Source organism: Phoca vitulina, unplaced genomic scaffold (genome assembly GCF_004348235.1).
Source record: "Phoca vitulina isolate PV1807 unplaced genomic scaffold, GSC_HSeal_1.0 scaffold4, whole genome shotgun sequence".
In the NCBI taxonomy this organism is placed as follows: Eukaryota; Metazoa; Chordata; class Mammalia; order Carnivora; family Phocidae; genus Phoca; species Phoca vitulina.
Window position 1 is genome coordinate 34483915 of NW_022589707.1, and position 12061 is coordinate 34495975.

Genomic DNA, 12061 nt, shown 5'->3' on the forward strand with positions numbered 1-12061 from the left:
ATATTTTAATTGCGTAGATAACATAGACTTGTTTCCCAACACTGCTGGTAGGAAGATTTCATTAGACGGCTCTCTATAAAAATGTACTCTTCACATAAATATATATGATATTGTGTATATTTCTTTTTTTTTTTAAATAGGAGAGATTGCACTATATTCCCCGTGCTTATGCTAGCATTACTTCTGGTTGGAAATCTTCTCTCGACTAGCTTGCCTACACTGCAGTCACTTCCAATAGTAGCTGGTGTGTCCCGAGTTCTGCCAAGTGCCAGGTAATTTGCGCACCCCTTTCTGTCGCTCATTAACTCGGCGTGGGAGGCATTGTTCTCCCCATGTTACGGAGTGGGTGGAGAGTGGGTTGTAGATAGGGCGAGTGACTCGCAAGTGGGTTGGAGAGAGGGTGAGTGACTCGCCGGGGCCACCAGTTGAGTGGAGGTGGAGGGAAGATCTAATTTGCGTCTGCCTGACTGAAGGCAGTGTGTTCTTCTCCAAGCCACATAGCCCTTCATTGTCGGGTGCTTTGAACTGAGTATCTGGCAGGCATTTATTTAAATCTCTGTGGCTACCGGAAAGGAAAGTGAGAAAGGGGGACGTAATTAGGATGCAGCTACTGTCAAAGCAACCCTCGTAATCCAACATTCGCGCTGCAGCCAGAGCTGTCCATTTAATGCCAACCGAGCAATGTCTCTCCACTCCTCAGAAACTTCCGGGGCTCCCATTGGTTTTAGGCACACCAGTGCATTGCTGTTTTTCCAGCCCCATGTATCCATACTCTCTCCTGTCCTCCGCTGGAGCTGCTCAGCCATGCTGGCTTCTTTTTGTCTTTTTCTCCCTCCTACATTCCTCCCGCCCCCAAGGTCTTTTTTCCTGCAGCTCCTTTTGTCTAGGAGACTCCCACAAGCCCTGCCACCTCCCCACTCATGGGTTAATTCGCCTCTGGTTCTCAGTGCACTGTGGCCCCTCCTGAAAGTCTGTCCTGCTGCACCAACCCCCTTCAAATATGCTCACTGGTGCACCTGCTGCACTCCTTCAGAGAGGCCATCGCTGGGTTGTCAGTAAGGATAGATGCAATCTGATTCTGTGATAATGTTTCATCCAGGGGACGGTTCTAGAAAGGCAGGGATGCCGCAGCTTTTTTGCTCGCCCTTATCCTGGCCTTTAGCATTGTGTGGGCACAGAGTAGGCAGCCCCCCAAAATTGTTGAAAGAATGAATCCTTCAGTCTTTCTAGTTATAGAACACTAGATTAGGATCACTTGTCCATATTCTCAGTGGGACGCCCTCTAGTCCTTGACTTGACTGATTATTTGATTACTGGTCTCCTCCCCTGAAGGCCCCTTACAACCAGAGTTCATGGTTGTACCCGCATGGCGTATGCCCTCAATAATTTTTTGTTGAATAGACAAGTTTGGGTCCTACTGACTTAAAGGGGGGTGATTCAGAAGTCTGAGAGTAAAGGCTACACACAGTGGCTCATTTTCTACTAATTCAAATTTGTATCAACTTAATAAATCATCTAGTAGTGCTATTAGCAGTTTCCAAGCTGAGTAAAAAACATTACTGCTGCAAACAATTCCTAAGGAAACCTCACACTGGCCCGAAGCCCCTTCCTATGATGGAATCAGCTCTCTGGCCAGTGAAGGTAAATTGCTTCGGTTCCAGGCAGAGACAGATTTTCCATGAGAAGCTAAAGCTTCAGGAGCCCTCACTCATAGCACACCCTTGAGGGCCCTGGGAGGGGTCCGAGCAATGTGCATATGCACAGGGCCAGATGTTTTTGTAAAATTAGCAAAAGTAAGATATTTTAAATCACAGTTAGTTAAGGTCCTGTGTCTCTCCACTCTGACTTCCCTTCTGTCACCTTGTCAGGGGGATGAGAGTGGCCCTGGGTATCTTAAGCTCCGGATGAGGGAAAGTTGAGCCAGGGACATGATGAATTTGGCTTTAGTGGCACATGTTCCTGTGATTTGCAGACATTTCTGTGTTACGTCGCGTCGAGTTGGGTCACGATGCTTAGTTACGTCATGGCTGGTGGTCCTGCTGTCAGAATGCCTTCTGGGAATCCCCCTGTTGCCTGCTGTGACCATTTACCTGGTACTGCGACACTAAGGTGGTGGCTGGTATCAGGGAAGTTCCTTCTGAGAAGCACTCGCTTTGGTGCTGAAGGCTTTGGGGTTATTTGTGATGGTTTCCCTACAGTCCCTACACTTCTTGATCTCCTGAGAACGGCCTTTTGATCTCTGCTCTCCTGGTCTAGCTGCGGTGGTGTCAGCCTCTTAACCCCCTGCACCGGCGTCCTTTACGGAATTGCCTAAAACTCCGAGAGGGGCTTCTCTTGTCGTGGCGGAATGCTGACCAGGCTACAAAACTCTGCCTATGGCCCCAGTACAACCTGCATGGCAGAGCCACCTCTCTGGGCACCTTCTGTGCCTGTCACCCCACGTCTGGTCCCACTGTGGAACTCACAGGCCAGGAGGTGCACCGCTCTCTCCCCAAGATGCAAAACCACCCCCCCAAAACTCGGCCCTGGAGGACAGACCATTCATAAGAGAAGGTAAAGGCAGACAGCAGAGTGAAGAGGAAGCAGAGAGAGAAGAAAAGGGGAAGAAGATGACAAGCAGGGTGATTGAGGAAGACGACGTGGGCAGTAGATGGATGGCTGAGAGAGGGGCAGAAAGGAGAACAAAGCTGAGGTCTTCCCTCGCCAGCTATGCACGCGCGGCTTCAGGTCAGTGGGCACTCTTATCCAGAGCCGGTTTGTGCCAGGCGCCGAGGTTAGGACGTGGTGTGCTTTCTCTCTCACCTGGATCACTACAGTAGCTTCCCAACCGGTTTCCCAGGAGTGATGCTATTCGAATGCAAGTCGGAGCCTGCCACTCTTCTGCCCTCCTGAGCTCTGACCTCATTTCCCTCCTGTCTCTTCCCACCCTCAGTCGGTTTCAGCCAGATTCACTCACTGTTCTTCAGACCTACTAGACTTGCTTCTACCTCAGGGCCTCCGCTCAGGCTGTTCCTTCTCCCTGGAAGGTGGGCCCCCGGATGTCCTCTTGCTGCTTAGCTTGCATCTACCAAGTCACCTGCTCGCTCAGGCCCTTCTGGTCATTCCACCTAAAATGGCATCTCTCCCAACGCTCCCTAGCCCCTTTCCTTTCTAACACGATAAATATTCTTTTTATTTTTGTTGTCTATCTTCTTAGCCTAGAAGGTAAGCTCTAGGGCTGGGATTTTTGTTTGTTCACCGTTGTATCTCTTTCTTCAAGAACGGTGCCTGGCACACAGTAGGGACATTTGAAGTATGTGTTGAAAGAATGACCTCACAAGGTAGGTGCTCTTTTGAAGCACATTTATAGAAGATAAAACTTGGGCTCGCCAGGGTGAAATCACTGGCCCGAGATCCCACGGTGAAGTGAAAGAGCAAGTGCTACACTCAGACCTGTTTCAGACGCCTGCCTGCGCTCACAAATACTTCACTGTCATACGGTCTTCCTCTGACCACCCGCTGCCGAGCTCATGTAAGGAAACAGTTTCTCACGTCAGCCCCTTTCTTCATGTCTAGCCAGACCGCAAGGCTGCAGGTGGCTTTCCTGAGTTGTAAGGTTATTGACAGAAGGGGTAAAGCACAAAGTCATAATGCATGGGCTGTGTGGGGAAGTGAAAGCCCGCTCTCCGTCCATTTGCTTAAGAACAGGAACATGAGCTTGTCGAGGCCAGCCTTGTCTGGGGTGTCTTGGAGTGGAAAGGGGCTGCCTGGTCAGAGCAGGATCACCCGCGGACAGGCCAAACACGTGCTTGGGGCGCTAGCAAAGCAGGAGCACAACAATAAGGAGAAAAGCATCATCCGAGTCTCGGTTGGCTATCTGATATTTTCAAAAACATTCGAAAGGTGTTATTGTGGGGCAAAACAGAACTGTGCAGGGCTTCCTTAGAAGCACGTGGTTGCAATATTAAATTATATGTGAAGAGCCTCCTTCACTTTCTGGTGCACTGTCTCTGAAGGTCAGCCTGGCCCTGCTGATCCTGACTGACGGGGCCCGTGGGCTCATTTTATCCATCATTTACTTTTAAACATGTTACATGTATGCGCAGTTTCCATTACATAATGAGAAGTAAATGGGGGCAAGAACAGCTGCTTTGTCAATCCTTGAGGGATCATAGTGGTGTTTCAGGGAAGTTTGGTTGAATGCTGTTATTTTAGAGTTGGACTTGGAGGTCTGAGGTGCTCCTGTCGTACCTTCTTCACCTTCCATCATGTCACTTTCGTGAGGCCTTTTCAGTCCACTTTCCCAAGCTCCCCACCCCCCCAGCAGTTACTCCCTCCCTCGTCTGTGCCACAGATATTATTATATTTATCCCGTTGTATCATAATCCTTTGATTCACTTCTGACCCCGTGAGAGTTAGGACTCCTAGAAGTACAAGGCTTACTCTTTATTGTATCTTGTGCATCTTTGTATCCAGCTCAGCTCCCGGAGTGCACTGAAGGTTCTGAAATTTTGCCAAAGGCAATTAAAACCAGACTCTGGAGGCTAGAAGAGTTTCTAAGGAAAAGATCTTCTTGGGTGAATTCCTTCATAAGACACGCCAGGTGCCAAGCATTGTTTATGAAACAGGTCCTCTTGTTTATGAAACAGGTCCTATTGGAACAAGTGCTTCTAGACTTCCCCGTGTCTCGTTAGACCTCTGTTTGGCTGCTCCGTGACTCAGCAGCAGTCCCAATGCCCGCAGGAAGGGGAGGCATTGGTCCTAAGCTGTCTCCCCGACACCTCCGTACCATGCCCCCCAAAACAAAAAAATGACAAAAAATAGGCTTGAGGTCCTTTGGCTGCGGAGCCCATCAGTTCACTTCTTTGTATTTCGGTTCCTTATTCTGTAAGAGCCAGGAGTTGAAATGAGAGACTTCTGTGCCCTTTTGATTCTAAAATCTCTGAGTCGTTGAGCCTACTCCTGGGTGAGAATCAGCCCATACGGCTCTCTTCCCACCTGTCTGCAGAGCAGGTCAGCCTGGTTACCTGAGAACAGACCTGTACCCAAACCAGTCCTCTGACCTGCCACTCTGTGATGTGCCTCCCCTTTGGACGGGAGTGCATTTCTCCTGGAACACCTCTGCCTTCTGCTGCTTTCCTCTGTGCTCTACTGCTGTAACCTTGATTCTGTGGATCAAGCCTGCTCTCAATGGCCATTTTAAGCAGATTTTATCCCTGCAAAAATGACAGGACGAATTTAGAACACTGCATATACCACGATGCTATTTTATGTGCTTTATTTTAAACCACATATGCTGGTCTTTTGTCTGTTTGCTCAGATCTATTCTCTACCATCCTCTATCCTGGGCTTAATATCCCTGGGAACTGCTTTCTCCAGGCTCCCTTCCAGACCCAGCCAAAGAGAGCCAGTGGTGGAACCCTGGAGAACGAGAGGAAGGGAGAAGCCAGGTTATTTCTCCCCTTCTCTCTGTGTCAGATGGTGTCTGGCAGCATCCTGTCGATTCTCCAGCCCCTGCTCTACAACCCTTTCTCTGTGATTCCAGCCTTAGCCTGGAAGTGCTGCAGTGGTTCCAGATCCTTCCAGGTGGGCCCCACACCCACCAGAATAACACTGCCTTCTCCCTTGTCCCTCTAGCCCCACGGTTGAGGGTGGCTCCCTGCTCTTCTCTGGTCTCTTCACTCTTCTCTGACCTGCGTTAAACAACCTCTGTAGTTTCTAGCATAGCTTCTGCCTTCTGATTGGACTCTGGATGTTTGTGTACACCACATATATGCAGGAAAATGTGAATATGTATATGAATATACGTGTATGAAGACACATATATGTATGAAAGCACACCGAAGAGGATTTGGAAGTTGACATGTTAACAGTAGTTCTAGGACTGGGAAAAGGAATGGGACTGGGATGGTGTGGAATTGTGATGGAGAATTGTAGCTTTTTAAAAGTAGGTTTATTGTGGCCTAATTCACATATATAAGACCATGACTTTCATATGTATGTGTATGTGTTCTTTGATTTTTTTTTTACAATGAACACGTATTCACATATTGCTTATATAATATTAAAAACAACTTAAAAATATTCAGAGCACGAGGAAAAACACCCATTGCCTTAGCTGAAGCCTTAAGCCATGTAGGGAGAGCTCTCAGATGACACCAGCATTTGCTCATGCAACAGATATTTTGTATTTACTATGTGCCAGGAACTGAGGGTTCATCAATGAACAATATGGGCCTGATCCTTGCCCACATTTTCTGCAGTAATTAAATACACAATTCTGTCAGTATTAGTTAATTATGAAGAAGTAAACACGGTGATGAAAGGCCTAACCTAGTCAGGGGAGGTTTCCTTGAGAAAGTGACATACCAGCTGAAAGGTGAAGGATGAGTAGAGAAAGCTTCCTTGCTAGAGGGAAATGGACAGACAGAATGGGATGGTAATAAACAGAGAGGGAGGCTGCCACTGAGGGCTTCCCTGGTTCCTGTTCTTAGGGAAACTGATCTAACAATAGAGTTTGCTAGAAGGTGTTTCTCACTGGAATCCACAGTGGGATGTCGGTCAACTGGAAGTGGGCAGAGATTGTGTGGGAGTGTCTTCAGAGCCATGGCCATGCCTCCCCCAGCCCAGGACCCATTGTCTGCACCCCAGGTGGCTCTCATTGGGAGGAAAGGAAGCCAATACCATGTGTCCTGTGGTAGTTGACAAGGCTGGTTTGGAAGTGGTTCAAAACCTAAGGATACCCTGGGGTCAGCAGTGGTACCAAAGGTACTCATGTCCATTAACACCCCATCCTCTGATGAAAACAACTGACATTTTTTCAGTCTTAAGTAGAGTGGCATGCAATGTCCACAATAGCAAAAATATGGAAAGAGCCCAGATGTCCATCAACAGATGAATGGATAAAGAAGGTGTGGCGTGTATATATAATAGAATATTACTCAGCCATCAAAAACAATAAAATCTTGCCATTTGCAAGATGTGGATGGAACTAGAGGGTATTGTGCTAAGTGAAATAAGTCAGTCAGAGAAAAACAAATACCATATGTTTTCACTCATATGTGGAATTGAAGAAATAAAACAGATGAACATAAAAAAGGGAAGGAAAAATAAAATAAGATAAAAACAGAGAGGAAGGGCACCTGGGTGGCTCAGTTGTTAAGTGTCTGCCTTTGGCTCAAGTCAATGTCCCAGGGTCCTGGGATTGAGCCCGGCATCGGGCTCCCTGCTCAGCGGGAAGCCTGCTTCTCCCTCTCTCACTCCCCCTGCTTGTGTTCCCTCTCTCGCTCTCTCTGTCAAATAAATAATTAAAATCTTAAAAACAAAACAAAACAATAAACAGAGAGGGAGGCAAACCACAGGAGACTCTGAACTATAGGAAACAATCTGAGGGCTGCTGGAGGGGAGGTGAGTGGGGGGATGGGGTAACTGGGTGATGGGCATTAAGGAAGGCATGTGATGTAATGAGCACTGGGTGTTATATGCAACTGACAAATCATTAAATTCTATCCCTGAAGCTAATAATATACTATATGTTAACTAAATTGAATTTAAATTAAAAAATTTTTAAAAAAGAAAAATATATCTAAAAAAAAGTAGAGTGACATGCCAATGCCAAGGCAGTCCTCCATCCATCTTCCATCCACATTTCTACTCTTACGCTCTTCTTGAAAAGAAATGCTGGAACTCCTGATAATAAACTATCCATGAAGCAAGTCTCATTCTTTCTAAGCTCTGTGTTTTTCTCTTTTTGCATAACTGAATTCATAATTTTTGCTTGTATATTAATCTTTCCAATTCATAGGCGTTTTTGGCAATGGCTATAATCTCCTTATTTTATTGTAAGTCACCAATCTCATTTTATTGTAAGCCACCAATTATTCTGTGAAATTAGGTTACTTATAAAGCAGCCCATTAACTGCAATTATAGTTTAGTTACAGCATGTCCAGTTCTCCCAGACTATGTAAAATCAGGCTACGTGTCCTTTTGATGTCCAAATTACAAAGGTAACAACAGGATCTTAGCTTGACCTCAGTGTCCTCCAGCTATTTCAGGGCGTCCCCAACAGGATGTGTCATTCGTGCTTACACACCAGTGGCTGCAACCATGCAGATCCACCTGGTCCTCTCCCTCCGGCTCTGGCTCCTCCTGGTCTGCTTCCCGCAGGGTCACTTGGAAAGAGTCAGCGCTGGGGCTGCCCATCATGAAAGCGATGCTGCTAGTGCCAAGTCCACGGCCTCTCCCAGCGCTGCCAAGCCCAGCAGCCTTAGCTCGTCAGAGCAGAGCGATGGTCCGCCAACAAGCGGAGAACACGGCTTCTTGCCTCCCAGCTCTGTGCTCGATACTTTATCCCCTGGGATCTGAAGCGATGATATTTGGGACTGAGAATCATAAAGCTTTCTTCTGAATAGTTCCCCCACTTCCTGGCCCTCACCTCTAACCGCTGCTGCCTCCAACCAAGTCCAAAAAACTAGGCGGGAAGAGAATCCATACCATCCCTCATACCTTTTTGGTTCTTAGCCATCCCAGCAGCTGCACTTGGGTCTCCTCTCCAAGTCACAGAACAAAAGTTCCCAATCACATCAATAGAGGCAAGCAGATGCTACAGTGTCTGTGGGGGTGGTAGTTGTGCTGATGGGTATCTGTGTTCACAGTCTACAATTAGGCTCAGCTGACCAAAATATATTTTATGTAGTACTTAATAATTTTAATTTGCTCCAACAGCTGAAATACCTAGTTTTAAATAGATTCTGAAGAGAAATACTCCATGTCATAATGCCATCACCAAGAAAGACTGGACATACGTGCACATTTATATAAAAAAAAAGTCATAAGAACTGCAAAGGTGAGAACCTGTTGATCAAGAGAATGAAGCAAGAGCTCCGCCCCAATCTCATGTGTGGCTGGGGTGTGGAGCTGTGGTTTAAGAACAAGGCCTGTGGTCTAGCAATGCTCTTGCCTGTGCGAGGCCCTGTTTAGCTTCAAGACAGAGCTCCCCCCGTTTCCTGGTGAAACTAATAATACTGAGAATGGGCTGGGGTGGGACATTGACCTCTTAAGACATTTAGCATTCTTTCATTTAACACTCATTGCGTCCCTTCCTGTTGGGGACTTTTGGAAAAAAAATTTTTTTTAACGATTTTATTTATTTTGAGAAGGAGAGAGGGAGAGAGAGCATGAGGTGGGGGGAGGTCAGAGGCAGAGGGAGAAGGAGAAGCAGACTTCCGGCTGAGCAGGGAGCCCGACGTGGGGCTTGATCCCAGGACCCTGAGATCATGACCTGAGCCGAAGGCAGCCGCTTAACCGACTGAGCCACCCAGGCACCCCTGGAAAATTTTTTAGAAGTATAAAACATGCTCTTTAGAAGTTTACAATTTTAAAAGATTAAGTTTTTGAGGGTATTATGCAACGTGAAATAAGTCAGACCGGGAAAGACAGATACCGTACAAACTCACTTTTATGTGGGGTCTAAAAAACAAACTCAGAAACTGGGGTGCCTGGGTGGCTCAGTCTTTAAGCATCTGCGTTCGGCTCAGGTCGTGATCCCAGGGTCCTGGGATCGAGCCCCACATCGGGCTCCCTGCTCAGCGGGAAGCCTGCTTCTCCCTCTCCCACTCCCCCTGCTTGTGTTCCCTCTCTCGCTGTGTCTCTCTCTGTCAAATAAATAAAATATTTAAAAGAATAAATAAATAAAAATAAAAAACAAACTCAGAAACAAAGAATAGATTGGTGGTTGCCAGGGATGGGGCGGTGGGAGGGGTGGGGGAAACGGAGGAAAGTCGTCAAAGGGTATAAAATTCCAGTTTTAAGATGAATAAGTTCTGGGAATGTATTGTATAGCATGGTGACTATGGTTAACAATACTGTATTGGCTATTTGATAGTCGCTAAGAGAGTAGATTTTAAATGTTCTCACATACAAAATTGTAACTATTTCGGGGATATGTTAACTAACCTTGTGGTGATCATTTTTATATATATATATATACACATATATATATAATAATGTTGTATACTTTAAACTTACACAATGGTATATGTCAATTATGTTTCTATAAAGCAGGAAAAAAACTTTAATTTTTAGTGAGCCAGGCACTATTTAATTTACACTTAAGGATTCCCTCACGTAATCCTTACATAATGTAAAAGCTACTACTGGCTTCATTTTACTAGTAAGAAAACTGAAACTTGGAGCTGTCAGTGACTTGCTCCAGGACACAGCAGAGCCGGGATTCAGACCTGGATAGCCAGATTCCAGCATCTTTGCTCTTATCCAACACATCATTCCTCCCCACCTTCCCTACCCCTGAATACTTCCACTAAAAAACCTAGAACTGTTGCCAATCCGGTCATCACATTCCCCTCAGTACATATTTGATCTGAACATCGTAAAGTCTGTAAGGTGGTATAAATATTTTCTTCATTGATTGGTAAGAATTCTACGAGCAGCCTCACCAAATTACAATGCCCCAGTTTTCTGAGTAGAAATTTGGATTAAAAAGCTTTGTATCCTTAAAAAAGCAATAGAGCCTTTAAAATATCACTACTGGCTATATTTATAACCATTAGAATATAAATGCAGACACTTAGAGGAAGTTTTCACTAGGTGATTAAGATGTATAAGCATTTTAAGAGTAGTAACTATACGGGCGCCTGGGTGGCTCAGTTGGTTAAGCGACTGCCTTCGGCTCAGGTCATGATCCTGGAGTCCCGGGATCGAGTCCCGCATCGGGCTCCCTGTTCAGCAGGGAGTCTGCTTCTCCCTCCGACCCTCCTCCCTCTCATGCTCTCTGTCTCTCAGTCTCTCTCTCTCAAATAAATAAATAAAATCTTTAAAAAAAAAAAAAAAAAAAAGAGTAGTAACTATACATTATTTCTCTAAATTTGATAATATAAAAATCTGTTTCTAATAAAATAATAGTAATAGTGACAGATTATGTCCCTGCAGGAAAGGCAATTTAAAAAAGGCACGGCAACGCTCTGATAATATTAGGACCGGTGTAAATTGTCTGCCAGGGATTGGGGCTGTTAGATGTGATATTAGGATTCCTGCCAGCTGGGGCGCCTGGGTGGCTCAGTCGTTAAGCGTCTGCCTTCGGCTCAGGTCATGGTCCCAGGGTCCTGGGATGGAGCCCTGCATGGGGTTCCCTGCTCCACGGGAAGCCTGCTTCTCCCTCTCCCACTCCCCCTGCTTGTGTTCCTTCTCTCGCTGTGGCTCTGTCAAATAAATAAATAAAATCTTAAAAAAAAAAAAAAAAAGGATTCCTGCCATCTGAAGAGACACACACAGCAGGGTGCTGAAGAGCATGATGCTGGAGTTCAGATCCCAGTGTTGCCATTTACTAGCTCTGTGATGTTGGGCAAATTCCTCAATCCAGCTAGATCTCTGCATCCTAGTCTGAAAAATGAGGAGAACAACATTACCCGCTGTCATGGATTGAATATGTTCTCCCCAAATTCATGTTGAAGTCCTAATCTCCAGTGTGGCTGTATTCAGGCACAAGGCCTCTAGAGAAGTAATGAAGGTTAAATGAGGTCCTAAGGGTGGGGCCCTGATCCAATAAGATTGGTGTCCTTTTAAGAAGAGACACCAGAGTGCTTGCTCACTTTCTCCCTCCGCAGGAGCACAGGGGACAGGCCATGTGAGTATCCAGCAAGCAGGTGGCCCCATCTGCCCAACACGAGAGCCCTTCCCAGATCCCAACCCTGCTGCTGGCTCCTTGATCTCTGGACTTCTAGTCTCTACAACTGTGAGAAAATAAATGTCTATTGTTTAAGCCACTAGTTTACAGTATTCTGTGGCGGCAGTCTGAGCGGACTAAGACTCTTCCCTTGTAAGGTTGTTGAAGGATTAGATGAGCCAATACGTGTGAAGAGATTTGCACAGTGCCCGGCACTTGGGAGGCTCTGTATGAGGGTTAGCGGGCCTCGCTGACCCCAGATCTGTGGACTTGGGTTTGAGAACTTTTGATGTTGTGCACAAATGTGGCATACACAATTGTACGTGGGCACACTGGAGAACACGTTCAAGAAATGAATTTTAAATTAATTAAGTGGGAAGACATTTTTATTCTCAAGTAAA

At 46.0% G+C, this 12061-nt stretch overlaps 1 long non-coding RNA gene across 1 annotated transcript in view; it reads right to left on the minus strand.

Annotated features, from left to right (window-relative positions):
* Positions 1–4321: 4321 nt before the first annotated feature.
* The window catches only part of LOC116630877, a 36975-nt gene continuing 29235 nt past the window's right edge, over positions 4322–12061 (minus strand). Inside the window, exon 3 of the long non-coding RNA XR_004299040.1 lies at positions 4322–5195. This is a non-coding gene — a long non-coding RNA (uncharacterized LOC116630877). The remainder of the gene's footprint in view (positions 5196–12061) is intronic.